The 24,796-nt window shown below is 39.9% G+C and overlaps 1 non-coding gene across 1 annotated transcript; it reads left to right on the plus strand.

Moving 5' to 3' along the window:
* Window positions 1-24,288: 24,288 nt before the first annotated feature.
* Window positions 24,289-24,394, plus strand: LOC122025825. Its single transcript, XR_006123851.1, has one exon. It is a non-coding gene; the product is annotated as a small nucleolar RNA R71 (small nucleolar RNA).
* The last annotated feature ends 402 nt before the right edge of the window (window positions 24,395-24,796 follow it).

Genomic DNA, 24,796 nt, shown 5'->3' on the forward strand with positions numbered 1-24,796 from the left:
TCCCTTGACCTGCTAAGACTCCTCACCAAGTGTCCGGTCAATCCCTTTGACCCACTTGGACTTCTCTCTTACTCCCTTGACCTACTTGACCTTCTCAACACCAGATGTCCGATCACCCTTGATCCATCTGGATTTTCCCTTGCCTGGCTTCACTCACCAGGACTTTTACCTAGCTTCACTCACTAGGGTTTTCACCTGGCTTCACTCACCAGGATTTCCAATTTACCCGGCTTCACTTACCAGGACTTTCCAACTGCCCGACTTCACTCACCAGGACTTTCCAACTGCCCGACTTCACTCACCAGGACTTTCCGTCTACCTGGCTTCACTCACCAGGACTTTCCAACTGCCTGGCTTCACTCACCAGAACTTTCCCACTGCCTGGCTTCACTCACCAGGACTTTCTTTTCTGCCTGGCTTCACTCACCAGGACTTTCCACATCCGGTCCAGAGAACGAGCTACCGAGCCCTCTCTGACCACAGTTCGGAGAACGAGCTACCGAGCCCTCTCCGACTTCCATCCGGTCCAGAGAATGAGCTCCCGAGCCCTCTCTGACCTTAGTCCGGAGAACGAGCTACCGAGCCCTCTCCGACTTCCATCCGGTCCAGAGAACGAGCTCCCGAGCCCTCTCTGACCTCAGTCCGGAGAACGAGCTACCGAGCCCTCTCCGACTTCCCATGCGGTCCAGAGAACGAGCTCCCGAGCCCTCTCTGACCTCAGTCCAGAGAACGAGCTACCGAGCCCTCTCCGACTTCCATCCGGTCCAGAGAACGAGCTCCCGAGCCCTCTCTGACCTCAGTCCGGAGAACGAGCTACCGAGCCCTCTCCGACTTCCCATGCCAAGTTTCCATACTTGGACTTCTCCGTGCCAAGTCTCCATACTTGGACTTTTTCCGTGCCAAACTCTCTGCTTGGACTTTTCACCATGCCAAACTCCCTACTTGGACTTTTCCCATGCCAAGCTCCCTGCTTGGTCTTTTCCCGTGCCAAGCTCCCTTCTTGGACTTTTCCGAGTCAGGTCAACTCACCTCGGGTCAACCAGGTCAACCTTGACCAAGGTTGCACTAACAATCTTCCATCAAAATACAACTCTTCTATTTTCGTCAAACATCAAAATACAACTCGAGTCAGGTCAACTCGAGTCGGGTTAACCAGGTCAACCTTGACCTAAGGTTGCACCAACAGATTTTTCGAGGGAAGCACGTGAAAGGTGTAAGCCCGTGTAAGGACAACATAGGGTTCATTCCTAATCGATCGCATTTAGATGTATTTCAGTCCTAGGCCGGTTGTCTATTGCAAGAGAGAACCGGCAACTTTCTATAAACGGTGGACAATTGAGAGATAAGATTTGATAGATCATTTACATTAAAGAACCTTACAAAGAAACCAAAACTCATAGAATATCCCTTATCATTGCCTCTATTCTTGTTGCATATTCTTTCATTCTTTTGTTTACTTTTCATAGTTACACTTAGACTTTGTTAATCCATTGATTTGTTGTCTAGCTAATTCACTTTGAGACATTCTTAGTAATTATTCCAGTCCCTGTGGATACGATAATCTTTTATATTACTTGCGATATTTTCGTACACTTGTGGAGACCAACAATCTGCATGGCCAAGCTCTTCTTCTCTTTGGGTAAAGTGGCACGGTCGTGCCACATCTGCACGGTCGTGTCTTGCTTTGGCTCAGGCTGCATTGCACAGCCGTGTGGATCTTAGCTGCTGGTTGTAAGGCACGACCGTGTAAGTTTGCACGGTCGTGCTCTACTCTCTCTCAGGGAAACACAGCCGTGCAAGGGTGCACGGTCATGTAAGGGTGCACGGTCATGCTCTGCTCTCTGTCTGGAATGGCCACACAACCGTACGAGGTTGCACGGTCGTGCTCTGCTTTGCTCGGGTGCATCGACAATCGTCATTTTCGCTCCAAAAGTTGTCCCTATCAACAAAAAATCGAACAAAGAGCAGATCTCCGACAAAAAAGTAATAAATACTGAATAAACGATAAGAGAGATGATCGTGCAAAGAGTATATACAAATAAAGCGCGTGAATGTGCGTTAAAACATGCATAAATGATCATAATATCTACGCACATCACGAGATAAACCGTCTTTTAATGTGACGTCAGATTGGTAAACAGGATACTCTGAGCGACACGACATATCTATGTGCTAACCTAAAAACAACAGGAAAAATAAGGGGTAGTGAGTTCAACAACTCAGTGGGTATCTAGCGAACATACATAGTAAAATAGAACTACCAGTGATAATCATGCAGTACAGTTTCCCGAACAATAATAGGAAATGTGAATTGGAAATAATGAAGAAACTGTACTCACCAGGACCTCCTATCCGGATATAAGGGTCATCAGACCAGACACAAAATGTCCCTTGTATGCATGTCAATCATATACACCCACCAAAAATGCAACATACAAAATGCAGCAACCACAAACAATAAATGCAATCCATGCATATGATGTAAATATGACATGGTCACCCCTGACGCTAGTCAGCCATCTCATACGCGATAGTGAGACCGAGTGGGTAGGGCTATGACAACCGTGCACTCTGCCATCACTACTCCTGAGTGACCGAGTGGACAGGATGCTGTCAGAGTACACCTATCCTCCTACCCCAAACGTAGTAGGGGAGCCTAATCTCTCATCTCCCTGTATCATGGTCAAGGGGAGGGATCCCTGCCTGCTACACGCTGCAGTCATCGCTACCCATGTCGGACCAACAGAGCCCTGATAGAGCAAACTGCGCACACCCTGCCTGATGTACCACTAACCCATGAGTGGTTGTGTGTGCAGATCATGTAACTGGCGATGTGCTCAACAATAATGGGCCGACAATCGCTCAGGATGTAATTATGCAAGATGGTGCATGATACTACAACATGTAAATCCTGACTCCTCCATAATATATACCAAAAAGATAAAGAAATCTAACAAAAATCTAAGTATAATGAAACTAGGTACACATGTCAGGTATGACTAGTAACTAGTCCTGTGCACAGTATGACAATATATGTCACTACTTATATGATCATAAGTGCACATGGCAAGAACAAAAGAATATAAGTCTAAATGCATAATAGATAATAACAAACAAAGGCATGCTATAGGTATCAAGTAGTGACATACCAATGGTAGTTAAACACATCCATTACTACTAGCTATAAAATAGTACGCATATCATAATGATAATATAAAAAGAGATAAGTCAAAGGTACCCGTCTTAAATGTAAATCGTCCTGAACTATCTCCATGTCGAGACACTCGTCTCAAATCAAAGTCCTGCAAATCCATGACGTATAGATTTAGTTGATTACATATAAATTAAATAGCTAAATCAAATCTTTAAACCTATCTAGGGTAACTACAAATAGAATATGATCCTCAATTAAACACCAATTCACCCACATCCATTGATTGAATTAGATTTTACTCATCATTACCAACTCCTTAATGGATCCATGTAACCATTCTGGATAACATGCTTTGATTATCCAAACAAGATATAAACTAACCACCCAACAAATGAATTCAACTAAATAATGAATCCATAAATCCAATATTTCATCAAACCATTAGTCACCTTGATAATCATGATTTTACTGTATTATATTGATTCATATATGCATTGGTTGATGTTGATTTCATAGGTTTAAATCATGGTTACATCACATTTTGTGCATTGTGTGTATTCTTGGACTTAATTGCAAATTACCTTATTTTTGTGTTATTTGATGCTAATATTTGATTTTTATTTTGTAGGCATCAAAGGATCTTGGATTTGGATCTATTCGAACCGAAATTGGGCTCGAATAGGAGTTTAAACGAGACGATCAAACCTTGGAGTTATTTGGACCGTTCATCTACAATCAAGCAGATCTGAGTCATCCATTGACGATCTAGCCCATCCAACCTAATGAGGAGGAGATCACAGCTATAGATGAAGATCCAGAGGTTTTGATCCAGATCTGAGTTCATACAGCCATTGATCAATCTCGAATTAATCTAAACCGTTCATCAAATATTGGGCAGATCTGAACCATCCAGTGGATATATGGTCGATCCAACCTAAGGGAAAGTAGATCCAGACCCTAGATCAAGATCAATACCTTCGGATCAGATTTTAGGCTACTGTTACCGTTGATTTAGCTTAAAATCATCCCAGCCGTCCGTCCAGATCTCAGATCTGATTTAAACCCAGAAGCTACAGTAGCTCTGGTTGTCGATCCTCCACAGCGTGCAGCTTCGTCCCGGTGCGTGACTTCTTTCGAATTTCGGCCCCGATTCCTTCTCCAATCAACCTCTCGAGCTTCAACTTCATTGTAAAGTTTCACGGCAGTCCATCCCGATCTTCTGGACCCATCAAAGGGTGTTCTCTCTAGCGGAATTCTCATCTCGGCAAATCTCTGTTTCCATCAGATTTGGAGGTGTTCCTCCAAATCTGAGCTCCGATTCCCATCAGAAATGTTCGGCGGTGGTCCTCCGGCGTTACTGAGCTTCATCCGACCACAATCCGCAATCCGTAGCTTCCATTCCAGATTCAGAGGTCAAGGTTTGAAGATTTCTAGATTTTCAGCCATTATTGGGTTTAGGGTTGTGTTCTAGCTCGCCGGAGGTGGTCCATCGCCATTGTTGAGTATTCCTCAAGCTGATACGCTGTAGAGCTTCTCCACTGAGGTCCAGAGTTGGGTGTTCTCGACTTTGACATTCTTGTGTGACGGCAAGAGAGTGAAGCTTGATAGATTGGTTCTAAGAATGGATTGGTTAGGGTTTATTTCCTTTTATTATTATTTTTTTTGTAATTAGAACAGATTTATTTTGGTTTTTGTTATGTTCTTATCACTACAATTTAGCATTTCCTTATCATGTTTAGTAGTTATAATTTCATTGAAGTTTAGTTTAAGTCTTATTTGATGTTTGGTTAATTGTTTAGTGTTTAAGTTCTAAGTTAGGGTTTACATATTGCTTTAGATCAGATTTAATTGTGTATCGTCATTTCATATTTAGTTTAAGTGTATTGATGGTTTAATTATGACGTAGGGTGACAATGCGTTATAGTTTGATCATTGGCACCTAGTTAGGTTTCACTCTTGCTTTACATTAATTTCTTTATTGCTGTGCTTCACTTTTGTTAGACTTAGATTCAAGTTCAAACCCCCATTTTCATGTTAAAACCCCCAAAAATAGGAATAAAATACGATCCTAAAATTACATCCTACCGTTAGTTCCTCGAGGTTCGATCCTGGGCTCGTTACTACAACATGATTATGTAGATAAGGGGTTAATGGAATTATACATTGTTAATTTGATTTACGAGTATGACAGACTTGTATATCACACCTCTCCACCCATTAATTCGTATGTCGAAATCCACCTAATTAAACACAATATCAATTCAATTATTTTTGATTAACAATCATGTAATCATCTAAATCACCTAAATAAATAAAATCATCCAATCAACTATTAATCCACTAAATCCAATTAATAAAACATTATCCCACAACTGAATCAATTTCAGTTAACATTATCCACTCTAACAATTCTCCAAATAAATGATTACTAATGAATCCAAATCTACAACTAAATTCTGAATCCATCCACAACTAAAAGTGAAATCAAATCTCCATAATCAACGGTTCTCGACTAAGACAATCATCCTTTAGTTTTAATCATAATACAAGAACTATCTGCTAAAACTAACCATCAACCACTTATCCACATATTCTAAACCAATACAAACCCTACTAAATCCAACACTATCAGCTAGGGATAGATTACTCAACACATTTAATCTTGTCAGATTCAGTTTATTACCCAAATTAGTAGCTCTCAGCTCTATTGGCGATGGTGAATCTATCCAGCAGTCCTCAGCACCTCAGGGATTGATAATTTACAATGGTGGCACGAATCTAGAATAACATGGGGTCACCACAGGTACAAATCTACAACCCAGAATGTGCCGATCTGATGACAAGTTGTAATGATTGTTTGACAAGGAAGTAGAATATGGGTCACCTCATACCTTCTTGTAGCCGACCAGGTGGCTACGACACTAGGGCACCGGCTCGAAGGTAAACGGAGAAGGAGAGGAAGGATCGGCTTTGGTTGGTAATCAAGGCGTCAGCGGCTAGAAATCGAAAGTAGAAAGAGTGCAAAATAGTCGAGAGAAAGGAAGAGGGCAGCGGTGGAAGGGTTCGACGGCTCTCCCAATGACCCACGGCATCACCTCCCTCGACGACTTTGTCTACTGCATCTCGGAACCGAACGACAAAAAGAAAAGGTGCGAATGATGGCAACGATCGGAGAAAAAGAGCTCGCTCAACCGATTGTGGATCGACGATCCAGCAATCTAAGGCACGGAAGAAAGCTTGCTGCCAGCATGTCCACGGCTAGGAGAGGGGAGATCGAGTGTGGCTTGACAAACTCGAGCAATCGGTGGAGGAGAAGGGATGCTCAGCCGCCGGCGATCAGTTCCCTTGTGGCATCGACGTTGTGGAAGAAAAGGAATCGAGCAGAGAGGAGGCGGCGGAAAGGGATCGGGAGGAAGAAAAGAGGAGAAGGAAATAAAATAAAATTAATCTTGGTTTTGATACATATACCATAAGTTAATTAAATTTATTAACTCCCACTTTAATTGGGATATTCATAGGCTTCCCCTTAGCCTATAACTTCATCCCCTTAAACTCGTCATACGAGCTCCGAAAAATTTTCAGAGAATTCCTAAAAACTTCTAAAAATTCCAATAAGATTATTCACCCATTAACCTTATTATTTTATTATCATTTTATTCAGTAGTTTACAAATATCAATTCCTTAATTGAATTAGTTTTAAGCCAACATTATCACCTCTTTCATTGATCTATGTACCAATCCATTTACTAACAAGTAAACTCAACATAATTCCAACATACCTAATTCATCCAATTGATTAGTTTAGGTTTAATCATATCATCCAACAAATTCAATAATCTTCAATCAATTTCTATAATCAATTAACTTATCATTCAATCTATTATATCATATACTAAACATCATGAATCAACCCTACATAATTCATCCACCTCAATTAATCCAACCCACAATCATTCACCGCTATTTATCACACTAATCAAATTCAATATATAAATGAAATCAACTTTAAAACTCACCCAAATCTGAAGCCTCAATCGGTGATCCACAACTGGAGAAAACCATTGTCGAAATTGATGGTCGAAGCTACAAGAATTTGTCATGTAGCTAATCATAATATCCCAAAAGCAAAAATGAAATCAAACCTATGCAAATCTGACAACAAATGTGTCTGACCCCCCGATCTATATCGACATATTCCTCTCAGACTGAATATGAATGTGGTTGTGGTGGTGAGCCGGCCAGAGGAAAGGGCGGCGACAACGCTAAGGCACTAGCTCGAAGATAGTCGGACAAGAAGAATGGTTGGCTGACAGGAACAGTCACCCCCTAGCTACTGCTATAGCTGGCAGTGTTGGACTGTCTCGACAAAAGGGTGCTATGACTCGGACGGTTACTGAGTGGCGCTGGCTCGATCGGATAGTAGCGTCGAGTAGAGATCCTGCGCGATTGGACGACAATAAGATGTCGGGGACAGATCTGCGACATTTGTGAGTGGTCTTTGTATGGAGGAGACAACGGCGTTACTTCAAGATGCAATGCTCGGGTGGCACTTGGAGGGCTTTTGGGCATCGTCATCAAGGCGGTGGCGATCGGGAAAGGTATTTGATGTGGATATGCGCCGAAGATGAAGAGAGGAGGTTGGCTCTCGTGATGGTCGGCGACATCGACGCATGGTGACCAGCGGTGTCATCGATGAGGAGAGGAGGATGGGGATCAGGTGGATTGAGAAGGAATCAAGAATATTTAGGTTTTACAGTAATACAACTTAGTTTAAATAATTAAACTCTAAGGGTGTGTTTGGTTCAAGTTATCATTTATAATCTTGGTTATGTGATTACCAAGTAATCACATAACCAAGGTTATGGAGAATAAAACATAACCAAATGTTGTTTGGTTCAACCTAGGTAATGCAACAAAAACTTGTTTGTTTGAAGGTTTTAATGAATAACCTAATTTAATATTTTACTACATTACCCTTAGTTACAAAACCAACCATATATATATATCTTTTAAACTCTATGTTTTTTTTAAATTTTTTCTTTTTCACATTTTTATTTATTTTTATATGTTTATTTTTTATTTTTTTATTTTTTTCATTTTTTAAAATTGTTTTTCATTTTTTTCAAATTTTTTTAATTTTTTTATTTTAATTTCTTTTTACTTTTTTATTTTTTATATTTTTTATATTTTCTATTTTTCTATTTTTATTTTATTTTTTAAAATTTCCCCCCCTTTTTTTTTATTTTATATATATATATTTTTATTTTTTATGTTTTTTATTATTTTTTATGTTTTTAATTTTTTAAAATTTTTTTAGGTTTTTCTATTTTTTATTCCCCCCCTCCATTTTTTAATTATTTTTTAATTTTTTAACATTTTTTCTATTTTAATTTTTTAAGTGTTTTTTTTTACTTTTTTAAAGTTTTTTATTTTATTTTTTATTTTATTTTTTATTTTATTTTTTTTTTCTTTACATTTTTCTTTGTTATCACATTTTTCTTTTATTCGAGAGTATTTTGTGTAAAAAATTTTTGTTAACCCCAGAATAAAAAAATACCTCAATTTTCCGAGATTTTCCGATTTCGAGTTGCATGCCCCTTTTGCTAACGTATCGGGCATGGAACATTACTCGGAAATCATCGATTACCTAAATCAAACAAGATTTTCATTGATAATCTTGGATGGATAACTAAGGTTATCAAAGATAACCCCCAACTAAACACACCCTAAGTTAATTTCTCAATCAATTCCCACATAAATGGTTAATCCAAATAGGCTTTTTCTAATCATAATAGATTTATCCCCTTGAAACATGTCATCCAAGTTTGAATAAATCCTAATTTTTTTAAAAAAATTCTCAGAAAATTCTGTAAGGTTATTTCTCGAATAACACTTATTGTTTAATTTGTCATATCTTACACTTTTTAAGCATTGTCTTTGAGCGGACTTCTTACAATAGTGCTTTTAATAATACTTTTTCAGCCACATAGATAATGTATAAAAAGTGTTGTCTTTCAACTTTTTTTATAGTGCGGTTCAAATTAAATTCATTGCATTCCTTAGATCATCTTGCATTTAATCATGTAGGTGCGGGAAGCATCCAACGATCGAACCCGAGTTTTGATAATGGCAAAGGATTCAAAGTTAAGTTGTTTTGTTATCTAATATATTGATTGAGATTGCAGGAAAGTCCTAAGATCACTTAGGCAAAAGCCCTAGCTGCGGTTAGGCAAAGGAAAAACCATATGGGGTGGTAACCGTATATCTTAGGGGATGGTAACCTTAGGCAGAAAGTCTTGGCGGGTCGGAGCTTCGGGCAAAACCCCTAGGGGGCGATAACCCTAGGTGGAAATCCTGGTGTCGCGAACCAGGTGAAAGTCTGGACGAGTCGTGGAGCGGGCGTCCAGCATGAAGACTGGAAGATTCGAGCGTCGAGGAAAAGTCCAGCCAGTCTGGAGGACCGAACTTGCAAAAGGTAACTTCTCCTGAGCAGAGTAGGTGAGGATGCGCTCCCCAGAAGAGGGAACAATAGGCGTCAGTTCGACCTAGGTTTCTGGATGGAAATCTGAAGTCAGAACCGGACAGTCCAAAAACTGTCAAACCAATTTTTCGTATATTATCTGTTGTGTTCTAACTCTGTTTTGCAGGTGACTAACATTTTAATGCAGGGTTAGATCTGACCTAGATCGGTCGACCGAACCTTGGGATCGGTCGACCGAACCCCCAAAGCCAGCAGATCAGACTTCCAAAAATTAGACCAGGCTCGAGCAGAGGATCGGTCGACCGAACCTCATGATCGGTCGACCGAACCAAGGATCATTGACGACTGGATCAGGCTAGATTGATCGGGTCAGAGAAGTGGATCGGTCGACCGAACGGTGGGGTCAGTCGACCGAACCCCAGATGAGACTTGACCAGATCGAAGCCGAGCGAGCGAATCGGACGGATTGGATAGGAGGAGATCGCCTAATTGGTCGACCGAACGCAGGGATCGGTCGACCGATCCACTCGGGTCAAGCCTGATCCCAAGACTTAGGGATCTGGATCAACATGACAGAGCCTATAAAAAGGAGCCTCGGGAAGCAGCCAGACATCAATCTCAAACAGAACAACTGGTGCTTCCGAATGTTCTCCGAACGCTTCCAACACGCGTTGCTACTCCGACAACTGACGACCTCGTAATTATTATGTATTGTCGATACCATTCCTTTATTCAGCACTTGTAATCCTTGATTGTAAAAGTTTTTTGAACTGATAGTGATTGCCCACTGAAAGCGATCTTCGATCGCGGGCCTTGGAGTAGGAGTCGCCCTAGGCTCCGAACCAAGTAAACCCTTGGTGTCTCTCTATGTTTGTGCTTATTCTGTTTATCATTTCCACTGCTTTAACTCGAACATTTTCTGATTCCGAAACGAGTGAAAGTCACGAGCGCTATTCACCCCCCTCCCTCTAGCGCTTTCGACCCAACAATTAGTATTAGAGCGGGGTAGCTTTGATTTGGTGCAACCACCAATCAAGCAATTTTTCATGGTATTTTTAGTTTTTCAGAGTCGACCAGAATTAGTATAATTACTATATTCCGATTTATTTCTCGTTCGAATCGATTTTTGCTCGAAGTTGATGTAACACCAGTCGAGTTCATTTTTTTCCTTTATATATCCCGCACTACTAATCCAAGACCCAGTCTTGGAGCAGATTCCCTTTCTTTGTGTGCAGGTTTTAAAATGGCACTTCAAAAAGGTTATAGCACCGCTCGACCATCGCTCTTCACCGGAGACGACTTCGGGTACTGGAAGGGCCGGATGGAGGCATATCTCTAGACTTATTTTGAAGTTTGGATGATCGTTAAAACCGGGCTCCAATTACCAACTGACGGCGCCGACAAGCAACTACCATACGAGGACTCGGACACAACACTAATAAAGAAAGTAGAAGCAATCGCAAAGGCAACCTGGACACTCCAGTCTGGTCTGACAAAGGAGGAACTCAACAGAGTAGGACCGTTCTCAAGTTCAAAGGAGTTATGGGAAAAGCTAATCGAACTACATGAGGGTACATCAGAAACCAAGGTAAGTAAGCGAGATCTGCTTTTCAATAAATTATATAATATTAAAATGTAGGAAAATGAGACGTCTAGTCAACTCCACGCCCGGATACAAGATCTAATCAACGGCTTCACGCGATCGGACAGAAAGTGGAGAACCGTGATATATTGAGGTATGCTTTAAACGCCTTCCCGAGAAATACTTTGTGGGCATCCATGATAGATGCCTACAAGGTTTCTAAGGATTTGTCTTCCATTAAATTAGATGAACTCTTCTCTGAATTTGAATTGCATGAGAAGACTAATGCATGCCCGGTTGAGAAGGGTATAGCTTTGGTTGCAGGTAGTAGCAGAATGCGCAAACCGAGATCAAGGCGTAGAACCGAACTAGAGCCAGATGAAGAACCTGACTCAAAAAAATGAAGAAGACGAACTTACAACGGAACTCGTCAACTTGGTAAAGAAACTTTACAAGAAAAAGAAAGGTTTCAACAAGAAGGACCTGAAGAAGGCAATTCAAACCAAGGAAGTTCAACCAAAGGTGAAGTTCGAGGTAACGTGTTACGGGTGCAATCAGAAGAGGCACATCAAGGCAAACTGTCCGAACCAGAAGGATCCAAAGAAACCAAGAAGAAAGAAGGCCCTGAAGGTAACCTGGGATGAGTCATCCTCGGAATAATCCGACGATGAAGAACTCAAACAGACGAGTTTTCTCGCATTGACAGCCTGGGACAACACCAACGAACCTGGAAGCGAGGACGAATCGGGAGCCAAGTCCGAGAGAAGCCACGGATCCACATCCGTTTCTGAAGGACCCAACCCCGCTGTAAGTATCCCGCATTTACACAATTTTGTTAATTATTTATTATGTAAATTAGCGAAATCAAACATTAGGATCAAGTTGCTTCTAAAGGAGGTAACAACCCTCAAAGAAGTGACCAACTTCGAATCCTTGCCTGACCCAGTTCAGACTGGAAACTCAACTCAAGTCCAAAAACTTGAGGAAGAAAACACCAGCCTGAAAACTCAGGTAAAGGATTTGAAGAAAATATTGGAACGGTTTTCTTTGGGCTCCAAGAATCTTGACCTAATTCTTGGGACACAAAGAGTCATTTACAACAAATCTGGATTAGGTTTTAAGACAAAAAAGAAATATCGATCCTATCTAACCTTAGTCAATAGATCAAATAAAAAGGTAGTCCAAGCATGGGTACCTAAGTCCAACTTGGTCAATCAAGTTGGACTTGGTCAATATTGGGCCCCCAAGGATCAAGTCAATTACCTTGATAGACCTTATCGAGGTTATGATCCAGGGGGAGCAAAAAGAAAAATTATCTTAATAAATAAATAAATTTAATTAAAACTGGAATTAAATAAAAACAAATTAAAAAGAAATTTAATAATATAGGGAGGCTTCAGAATAGGAGGCACCTCCAAAAACTAACCTACCCGGTAGGGTAATCGAAATCAAGCTACCCATCAGGGTAATTAGGGTTAGAATTAAAGGGGCTAGATTTAACTTGACCTACGGTACTAGTGAAGTTTGGGATGATAGTATGTTAGAGAAGCTTAGTCTATGCATGTCTAGGAGGATATGACTTCGACCTGGTGCATTTGGCTAAGTGGAACTGACCGAAGCTACCCTTTACGGATCCTAACTAGTTAGACCAAGGTTTTGTACTAAGTTCAGTGGATAGAACTATTTGGAAAAATTTGAAGGCATGGTTACTTTAATGATGTCCAAGTGACTTACCATAGCCCAGAGGTTTATCCAAAGAATGTCTGTTTGCTGAGCCCAAAGCTAAACCTGAATCTAACATAAACTTAAATCAAACCCTAAAATTAAACCTAATTCATCTCATAAAATTATAGGATTCCCTGATTTAAAATTTTAGATCAAGTGAGATGACTAAGGACTAAGATAAAATAAAATCAAATTAAATTAATAAAATCAAATAAAATTAATCAATTTTAAAAAAACTTATTTAAAATCTTTTAAAACCCCTTTTAAAATTATTTTAAAACTTATTTAAATATTATTTCAGACTAAAATTGTGTTTTACAATATGTTTTAATATCTTAATAATTAATTACTTTAAGTATTTAACTTAATTCAAATTAAACTCAAATTACTTCAGTCAAACTATCATTTCATCTAATAGACTCCAATTCAAACACTTAATGTGTAGGAATATAAAGAATTGGATCAATGGATGTTGGATAGTGGATGCTCCAGACATATGACTAGAGATAGACTGAAGTTCACAAAGCTCAAATTAAAGAATTTAGGATCGGTTGCATTCGGCAACGACGATAAACTTAAGGTAATCGGAAAAGGTAACATCGAACTCAGTACCGACTTCATTTATTCGAAAAGTGTTATTAGTTGAACATTTTAACTTTAATTTACTAAGTATAAGTCAACTATGTGACAGTGGATACTCAGTTAACTTTACTAAATCTGAATGTACAGTTAAATATATCGACAACCCTGAAATCATACTTAAGGGCATTAGGAGAGATAATATCTATACAATTAATCTACCAACATCCTCAATAAAATGTCTCCTAACACAATAAGAGGAAACTGAGTTGTAGCACAGGAGACTGGGTCACACTCATACCAGACTCATTTCAAAAATAAGTCAAAATGGTCTAGTTAAAGGTCTGGCCAAACTAAACATTGTTGAAAATTTAATCTGTAATGTTTGTCAACAGGGTAAATAAACCAAATCAACCCACAAATTAACCAACTTAAATAGAACAACGTCTATACTTGAGCTCCTTCATATAGACCTGTTTGATTCACATGGAGCCAAGTCATTAAGCAAAAACCAATATTGCTTAGTAATAATCGATGATTATTCAAGATTTACTTGGGTAAAATTCATAAAAACTAAAGATGAACCTTTTGAAGTATTTAAAATCTTTTGTAAATTATTAGAAAATGAAAAAGACACTCAAATAAAAAGAATTAGAAGCGACCATTAGGGGGGGATTTGAAAATCACAACTTTACTGAATTTTATGAAACTAATGGGTATAAACATGAATATTCCTACCCTAGAACCCCTCAACAAAATGGACTAGTAGAACGAAAAAATAGAACTCTACAAGAAGCTGCTAGGACCATGTTAAACGAATATAAACTATCTAATCAATTCTGGGCTAAAGCAATCAATACAGCCTGTTATATATAAAATAGAATTTTAATTAACAAATTTCAGAATAAAACACCCTATGAAATTTATTATAATAAAATTTCTAACTTAAACTATTTAAAAGTATTTGGGTGTAAAGTATTCATCTTAAACACTAAAGACTACTTAGGTAAATTTTTGTCAAAAACAACCCCAGGAATATTTTTAGGGTACTCAACAACCAGTAGAGCATATAGAGTCTACAACAAAAACACCCTAAAAGTTGAAGAAACAACAAATGTAATATTTGATGAAGAGAATAAACCAACCAATAGAATAAATAATATTACATAAAATGTTAATTCAAGAAACACAGAAGATGATGACGAAATTCAACCTGAACTTAATGAGTCACAAGAACCAATTACCAACCCAAATATAAGACCTCAGACCAAATTTTGGGTGACCCAACTCAAGGAGTCAGAACTAGGTCATCTTATAGGAACCTAAGCCAAATAGCCCTGATTTCCAAAATCAAACCCAAAACTATAGATGAAGCCCTGCCAGACCTAGACTGGACCTTAGCAATGCAAGAAAAATTAGCTCAATTTGAAAGAAATCAAGTCTGGGAATTAGTACCTAAACCCGTTAACAAGACCATAATTGATACTAAATGGGTCTTTAGAAACAAATTAAATGATCAAGGTGAAATAGTTAGAAACAAAGCTAGGTTAGTAGCTAAAGGGTTCAATCAAGTAGAAGGGTTAGACTATGATGAGACCTATGTGTTAGTGCGGTTAGCACTAACGGTCTAACTCAGGTTTTGATGAATGACAAATTAGGTTAAGTTAGGTTTGTTGTTGTCTAAATACTCTGATCGAGTGTGCAGGCAAAGTCCAGACAAGTCGACGGGCTGACCGGATGTCTAGCACGAAGCCCAGCTAGGTCAACAGGCCGACCGAATAGCTGGCGAGAAGTCCAAGCGGGCCGACAGGCTGACCGAAGTCCAAACGGGTCGAAGGGCTGACCGGATGTCTGGCAGATGAGTAAAGGTAAGTCACTGGAAGGGAGTGACTGTGAGGACGCATTCCCGAGAAGGGAACTTAGGCGCCGATCCGACTTAGAACCATTTCGGAACTCTAAGTCGATATCTTGACTAGATTCCGATCTCGGAAAGATGGAATGTAAGTCATACTCTAAACTGTGCTAACACTTTGTTTTGCAGGATATGGATTGCCTCGGACTAACCTTGTCTTGCAAGAAAAGGAGCTTCTGGAGAAAGGGGGTCCGGGCGCCCAGAGGCAAATTTTATCCAAGACGCGGCGTCGACATGTGGAGCTCGCTGGGTGGGACTGCTTCTCCACACCAGTGCGCCCGGAAGGGATCCAGGCGCCCCGAGCATCCTATAAAAGGAGTTTCAAAGGCGGAGCTCTACACACAACTCAGAACTCTCAGACTGCTCTCTTGTGCTCTTACGACGCCGCGAGGCTACTCCGACAAAGCGTTGTTTTTAGTTTATTTCCTTTCATTTTGTCGGTATTTATTTTCTTATTAGCATTCCTGGAATTCATTATTGTAACATTCTTTGAATTGCTAGTGGATTTCTTAACGAAAGCACCCTTGTGTGCGGGCCTTGGAGTAGGAGTTGCCAAAGGCTCCGAACCAAGTAAAATTGGTTTGTGTTAGCTTTGTCTCATTTTTGTACTTTCCGCTGCGTACTCGTTCGAAATTTTAGATCGATATTCACCCCCCCCTCTATCGAAATTCATGATCTAACAAGTGGTATCAGAGCAGGTATCGCTCTGATTTGGTGCAACCACCAATCAGACAAAGGGGGGATCTGTTTTAAATTTTTATTTCTTTTCTTCTTTGGTTTTATGTTTTTCGTATAATTTCAAACTGGTATTATTACCTTTTTGGAAATTTTTCCTTTGCAATTAAATCTAAATTGGTGCAACACCAATTTAGTTCCTTTTTCATTATATCTTAATTCTTCCCGCACTACTAATCCAAGACCAAGTCTTGGGATATTTTGTCTAGTTGTTTACTTGTGTGCAGGATGTCTCAGATCGAAGGTTTTAGTACGGTGCGTCCTCCCCTATTCAATGGGGATTGTAACACCCGAAAATTCTCGAAACTGCATTATAAATATTCTATGATTTTTCTGGAATTTTTAGATATTTTTCCGGAATTTTCCGAGTAGCGGAAGCAACAAAAATAATTAGAACCGCAAAATAGCTTAGGCGGGAATCGAACCTGAGACCTATGGCTTAGGGATAATGTTGAAAACCAGTTGAACCCAGCAGGGCCGTGCTGAAAGGAAAGGGGACCAATTATATTTATAATTGGGTTGGCCGAATTAGTTACTTAGTATAAATAGGAAGGTTAAGTTGGGGGTTGGTTTATTTTGAGAACTTGGTTCGGCAACATCAAATTTCACCGTGACCTATCCCTCTCCCAAAAACCTTCACCGCCGCCCACTCCTCTTCCTCCTCCTCTCTCGGCGCCCAAGCCCCAAGGACTCTCGGATCACCTTCTGGCGACGACTCCAACACGAAAAAGGTTCTTCTCGGCGAGAGGAACGCAAAGACGTGAGCGGATCGTCGAGAAGGTCATCTCCACCAGAATTCTAGCGAATAGAATCGTAAGAAATTACGAACAGGAGGTAAGAAACCCCTCACCTGCAGTATAATAGCTACCGTTGGATTTTCTGTGCATTAGTTTAGTTATATGCGTATGTTTTCGACATATAGGGTGTATTTAACCTTCCTCGCAGGTTTAGGGATTTAGTGAGTACCTTTAGATGGGCCGGACACGTCTTTTCTCCTTCAGTTGGAGGTTTAGATGCTGTTGGGTGCCTAAAGGTAGTCTCCCTAATGGAGAGGGGAGTTAAAGCACACTAGGTGGTCGATTAATTAACTAGCTTAGAAAAAATGCAACCTAGGTATTTTTATTAGCATAGTTGAATGCATTAGAAGCATCTAAATCAGTAAATCAGTTATTCTAGCTTATATGGGACTACGGTCCAATGGGTGGGCTCCCACAGTCGCCTCTAGGTTCAGATAACCTAGAAATAACAAGATAAGAAAATTTAGCTATATTCAGTTGGCACTGTACTGGATTAGATATCCATTGGGCTGGGCTCCCATAGTCGGTCCCTAGGTTTAGATAACCTAGTAGCTCTACTAAATTCGGGACTTGCAACCCCGGGTCTAGTTAGAGATGCGCGCATAGCACGTACAGTTGCCGGACCCCTCAGCAACATGTTTAGTATTTTCACTTACTCTATGTATATGGTTTTCAACCTTTCAGAAATTAGTTCGTGAATTCAGTACAGTTCTAGCAGTAGATCAGTTTTTAGTATCAGCTTAGTTTTTCCTGTGATATGCATGATAACTTTATGTGCAGTTGTTATACATGTTTATATGTTCAGCTTTAGATATGCCATGATTGTATGCTTATATGCCATGCCATGCTTAGTTTATTCAGTATATCCAGCATATGTTTTAAACAGCATGATTTAAAATCATATTTGCATCGTTGCATGTTTTTGTGAGGTAGATGGTTTCTTACTAAGCTTTTTAGCTTATAGATACTACTTTTCTTATACTGCAGATAAAGGTAAAGGAAAAGTGGACCAGTAGCGGAGGCTGGAGGTCAATGCAGATCAAGATGTGTGTGGAAGGAACTGGAATAAAAGATCCTCAGGGGTTTTAGCAAGCTTAAACAGTAGAAGTCTTAGTATTTCTTCTTTTATGCAATTTTGAACCATAGGGTGTTTAAATCATGGGAGATTTATTTTGTTTGTTAGTAATTATGTTAGAATGATGGTTAATAGTTGTTAGAATGTATTTCCATTGATTTTAGAATTGTTGTGTGAGATTTTGCACGCCAGTGAAGTCAAATCGAGTTCCAAATCGAACTCGATCGGCCTGCACCGATCGGCACAAGCGCCATTGATCGGCCACCGACTAATCCAGACAGATACGGTATCCTCCCGATCGGCGGACCGATCCAAGACGATGGCTGCCCAGAGAGCTTGGTGCTCGGACGGCCCGACCGATCAGACATACGGATCGGCGACCGATCAGCACACTGGATCGGCCACCGATCGATTGGGAAGGATCCGATCGATCGTGGATCGATCGCATCGTAGGTAGTTGGGAAGTTCAGTTTCTAGTCCCTAGCTCAGTTGGGATGTTCAGTTTTCCCTCCTTAGCATATGTATACCAGCAAAGAAGGTCTTTAGACCTTTCTTATCAGTTGTGTCCATCATTAGTAGAGTAAAAATTTTGATTAGCCCAGTTTTCCGCACAGTTAGCTCAGCATAACTGTGGCGACCGGCCTTACAGCCTAGTAGTAGAAGGCGGGTCGTTACAGAGTGGTATCAGAGCAGTGTTCCATAATTCCTACACACACATCAGCATTGAACCTACAGCTTCCAAGTAAGAATACCTCTACTCTCTTTATTGTTCTTACTTTCTAGTTACAGTTCATGTTTTTATGCCTATTGCCTGTTAGTATGTGATAGTCTTTAAACATGATATCATTAATTATATAACTGTGATAGTATTAGTTATGTTATGTTCTCTATGTCTTTAGAAATGACACGAGGACGTCCAGCTAGAAGGGCACTAGCTACTGAGCCCCAGCAAGAGGCAGGCAGTTCAGTGCCTCCTCCAGCAACAAGAAATAGCCACCTTAAAGGCTAATCACAGCCCACAGTCACCCCGGAACCGAATTTGACGACTCCGGTAGTCTTAGAGGTTCCACCAGCTAAGACCCAGCAGATGAGCCAAGAAAGGAAGCCTATCCGATCCAGTGGCAGCGAAACTTCTCGCACTAGTGAACCATGGGATGCACAAACCTGGTTCAAAACACTGGAGAGCACGATGGAGCTCTGGATGGCCGTAACACGAGAAGGTGAAGTGTGCCTCCGCACGCATGTGGTGAGAAAGAATCAGAACGAAGGATCTGTCATGGGTTGACTTGAGAAGGAGTTCTTCGAGGAGTTCTTTCACGTGCGGTTTACAAACCGCCACTACGACGAGTTCACCGAGTTTCGCCAGGGCAACCTTCACTTGAGGAAGCCGTGAAGAAATTCAACAGTTTGGCTCGTCTATGCCCGAGCTAGTTAGCACAGAAGAAAGAACTGGTTGATGCTCAAGATGCTGAGGCCAGAGATAGCAGTGAACGTGGCTGGTGGCATACATAGGCCACAAACTACAGAGGAGTTAGTGAGCAGTGCCTTGACCACAGAACATTACCAGAACAACATAAAGCAGCAGAAGCAAGTCTCCTCAGAGTCCAAGGGCCAAGGAAACTCTCACACTCAAAAACAGCAAGGCCACAGCTCTAACTGGAAAGGGAACTCCAACAGCAAGCGCAAATCAGGGAGTGACCCAAAAGGAGGACCATCTAGCAAGCGACCCAGTTATCCAAAGTGTGCTACTTGTGGGAAATTCCACCCAGGAGTTTATCGCAAGGGCACACGAGGATGCTTTGAATGTGGACAAGAAGGGCACATGGCCAAGCAGTGCCCGAACAAGACCGGTCTTCCTCAGTGTTACGCTCCGCAAGTGTACGGAAATGTCGCAAGTAATATAAAAGATTATCGTATCCACAGGGACTGGAATAAGCACTAGAAATGTCTCAATGCGAATTAGCTAAACAACTATCCAATCGTTTCAAAAGCAAAGTAAAGGTAAACAAATCTAATATTAGAGATCAACAAACAAGAGTTTAGTGTTTTGGGTTATGATAAAGGGAGATTCTAGGAGTTTCGGTTTCTTTGTAAGATTTCTTGAGTGTAAATGGTTCACCAATTCTTATTCCTCAATTGCCAAGCATGTAGAAAGTTGCCGGTTCCCTCTTGCAATAGACAACCGGCTAAGGACTGAGAAATGTATCTAAATAGGATTAATTAGACATGAACCTACGTTGTCCTTACACAGAAGCGCACCTATTACTATGCCTTCCTCGGATATCAACATAGAAGCCCACACCTTATTAATCTATAAAGATACAAGAAGCTAATCATAGAATCCATCCTACTCTCTTGAATATTCCTATTTTCTCTTCAAGATTATCTCTCAAACGTCCTTACACGGGTTTGCACCTGTCACGTGGATCCCTCGGATGATCGAGTGAGAGTTTATCCTTACCAAGTCCATAAGAAATCCAAACAATCAATCAAGAATGAGAATTAAGCACAAACCACCATCAATCATTCAAGATCTAATTGATACAAGCAAGATAATGTCATTGAAACAAGAAAATGGCAAATCCATAAGAGATTACATCAATCCATCATACAAATACTCCCTTAATCCTAGAATACAAGATCTACTCCATGAATCGAGGAGGAAAACCCGAAGAAATAGATATTACAAGCATTCTTTGAATCCCCAATCCAAGAAAACAAGAAGAGGGGGAAAGAGAAAACTTATCTATGAAGAAGCCTTGTCTTCGGATCCAATCCTCGCTCCGGAGTCGAAATCGTCGAGATCTCCCTTAGAATCGCCCAGAAATCCTCCCAAGAATGGGAGGAAACCACCAAATCTTGCTTTCTCCCAAAGGGGAGAGATCCTTTCAAATCATGAAGGAGGGTTTAAATAGAGGAGGGATTCGGGCGCCACACGGCCAGAACCCTTCTGCTCCTGGAAATGATACACGGCCGGGTGGGGCACACGACCACAGCCTGCTTGGTCTCTGGAAGTCTCACACGGCCGTGTAGATCCCCACGGCCATGTAAGGTTTCTGCTCTGGTTGGCTTCAAATCTTGACACGCCATGTCATCTTCCTCTTCTGTTGGTGCCAAACTCCACACGGCCCGAGCTCCATCCAGTGCAGGGCACGGCCCGGTGCTTTCTCCCTTCGTTTCCTCCAATGCATGCCCAAAGATGTAGATTCTTCACCAAATCGACTCTTGTGTACAGAAAATGCACAAAAAGCATATAACCAAAAGAGTAAATATGCTAAAAGGAAAGCTGGAAGTATAAAAATGCATAGATCAAGCATGCTCAAAGTATGTAAATGTGCGTAAAAACATGCATAAAAGAGTATATAATCTACGCACATCACACCCCCAGACTTAAACCTTTGCTTGTCCTCAAGCAAAATGCTGCAGTCTAAATTCATATGTTCTACAACACATTCATAAAACCTAGTGCACTTTCCTAATTCTATCAAAAAGTTTCATTAACAAGCATGATCATGGAAACAAGTAAAGTATGGTTCAAGCATAAGAATCTTGTGCACAGTGTAAAAGTAACTCAACACCCTTCAAGTTTCAATCCATGTCCTAGTCAAGTCGTCATCAAATTTGAATTCCTAATGTTTCCAGTGAAAGACAAGTAACCAGTGATAGGCACTTACTTACCATTCACTTGGTTCATATTTCTCAACTAACCCAAGGTCTCAAAGGTGTGCTCAATCTCAAGAGAAGCTAAACAGTCATTTCCCCAGTAACCTAACTCGGTCTCAAAGGGGTGACTTGCTAGATTCCACTCATGACAACTGTTTTTTATATCCCTTATTGTGTTTTTTTTTTTTATAAGTGTTTGCATTGTGCAAAACTTATTCACAAATGTACTTTTAGCACACATGTTGGGATATTTTGATTTTTCCAAATGAGCTTTAATGATTTGAGCCTCATCCAGTAACCAAAATGAAAGTTGAGAGATCACCATGGAAACCAAGTACTAAGCAAACAAGATGAATCATGACTATTTCAATGACATCAACTATTCAAGCATCAAGCACAAGTGTAGTGAAGATAAAATCCTTAAGGTTGAACCAAAACTAAAACTCATCACCATAAGATTCTTAGCTTATTAATGCTTTCCAAGATAGAAAAAAGAACTACACAAAGTTTACTACTAGCATCATTCGAACATCATGAATCAAGCCAATAATCGTGCTAACATTTCACTTGAATCCAAGAAAGCATATAAGTGAAGTTTTGATGTTCTCAAGATGTATGCCACAAAAAATCAAAACACAATGCAAGACATAAGCAAAAACAAAAACAAACAAAGCAAATCAGATGCATCCCCCCAGACTTAAATTTTTCATTGTCCCAATGAAAACTAAAAACAATGTGGAGGAGATTTTAAAAGAAGTTACCAAGTGATGAGCTCCAAATGGTTGACGTTCATGTTTTTAAAGATACTCCTCCATCCAATACTCACATTCCTCCACAACTTTGAATTCTACAACAATAAGATAGACAAGAAAAATTAAGTAGAGGATACATGTTTATTATAAAGAGAGAACTAAAGACATAAAAGAAAATAAGGAAAATGAACTTGGGTTGCCTCCCAAGAAGCGCTTGTTTAAGGTCATTAGCTCGACCACCTCATTAGATTCATCTAAATCTTGCTCTTGGAGGGGTAAAATATTTTAGAACCCTCCTACCAAGGGCTCTTATTATGGAGGGAGCTTTCATCAAAGGAGCTACAAAGTAAAGTATAACTCTCTCCATCTTCGTCTTCTTGGAAATTTTTTCAGGTGGTCGAAGACGGTTCAGATTGAGCTTCCCATTATTGGCCCATGTGAAATCTGCACATCCAAAAGAAAAACAAATCTCCCACAAGCATGTTATATAGTATAGAGCTAGAACCATATCAAGATAAGATGAATAAGTAATAAAAACTGAATCACATCCAACAAAGTCAATTATAGGTACCTCCAAAAAGTTTTCCAAAAGATCACAAGAAATACTAACCTTACTTTGTTGAGAAATACCTGAAATTTTTAAACATGTAGATGTGACTTCCTCTGAATCAAATGATGGTTCTGGCTCTAGCTTAGGTGTTGATGATATCAATGATGGTGATTCTCGAGACTCTACTAGCTCTGTATAAGTCCCTACACATTGTTCCACAACATGATCAATTCTTAAAACCTCTAAGGGTTGTCTTGACAAAGGTGGTGATCCTTGAGATGCTGCTTCCACAACACAGCTCCCTACACATTCTTCCATATCATCATCATCAACACATACATCAAAAAATAAACCAACATCTATGTCCTCAATAGGAGAATCAATAACAAGAGGATCAATAACTTCACTTGCAGTTTTAAGTTGATCTACCATATCACATTCATCATCTGAAAATTTGATGTCACTATAACACCTTATAAAATTTTGAGATAGATCTGAAAACTTATTTACCACTACATTATCAATAAAATCCTCATCTGAAAAATCTTCATCTTCATATATATTCAAAAATCTACACTCAACCATATTAGTGTCACAGGATTTGCCGAAGTCTTTATTTTCATTGACCCCCACTAACCTTTGTGGAAAAGGAACCCTTAGTGAAGGTCCTGGGAAAGACTGAACTCCCTTTTTCCCAAATTCCCTTTGAGCTTTTGGAGGAGGTCCAACTTGCTTATCTAATGTTGGTGTGATTAATCGTTGAGGGAAAGGTACTTCTGGCCTTTGGGAACTTCCTAGAGAAATGGAACTGAGTTCTTGTGATCTTCTATTATTCTTCTCCTCAATTCTAAACATGTCGTTCTTCAGAAGTTCTTCATGATTTTTTCCACTTCTCAACCCAACATCATCACACTTTTCATTAGATCTTGACTGTGTAGGAGGGGGATCTTCTTTAAACCATTTTGAAACAATACTATCAAGCTTTGCCCCCAAATGTTTGAACTCCTCACTCTGTGACTTGTGAATTTCAACATTTTTAGGTGGTTGAATTTCATTTTGTTTGACAGGCTCTCTTACATTTATCGCTTGCACTTTTTGAATATCTGAGGGAAATTCCATCCAACTTTTGTTCGACCATTGATGGAGGTTCAATGTCACTTGATCAATTAACGAATAAGCTTCATCTACACTTTTGTCCATAAAAGAACCTCCAGCTGATGAATCCAATAAAGTCTTGTCTGAGAAATTCCCATAGAATATGTGCAAAATCAACCATTTTTCAAAACCATGATGAGGGCACTGTCTTTGAAGACTCTTGAATCTATCCCATGCTTCAAATAATGATTCTCCATATGCCTGAGAAAAATTTGTTATGCAATTCCTCATATACACCGTTCTACTTGGAGGGAAAAAATGATTCAGAAATTGCTTCTCCAATTGTTCCCAACTTGTGATGCTTTGAGGACAGAGAGAATATAGCCAAGTCCTTGCTTTATCCTTGATACTGAAAGGAAATGCCATCAATCGAACTGCATCTGCTGATACTCCTTCACATTTCACCAAATCACAAATCTCTAAAAATGTTTCAAGATGCAGATAAGGACTTTCTGATACTTCTCCTCTAAATTTGTGACCTTGTATCATGAAAATTATCTCTGGGTCTAGTTGGAAACTTTCTGCTTCAATTTGAGGTTGCACAATGGGAGATAAAAATCTTACAGAAAAGGGTATAGAAAAATTTCTCATGGGCCTGCTTGACATGTTAGTGCTCATGGATATTCAAGAAGAAA

The sequence above is a fragment of the Zingiber officinale genome, chromosome 9B (genome assembly GCF_018446385.1).
Source record: "Zingiber officinale cultivar Zhangliang chromosome 9B, Zo_v1.1, whole genome shotgun sequence".
Lineage (NCBI taxonomy): Eukaryota > Viridiplantae > Streptophyta > Magnoliopsida > Zingiberales > Zingiberaceae > Zingiber > Zingiber officinale.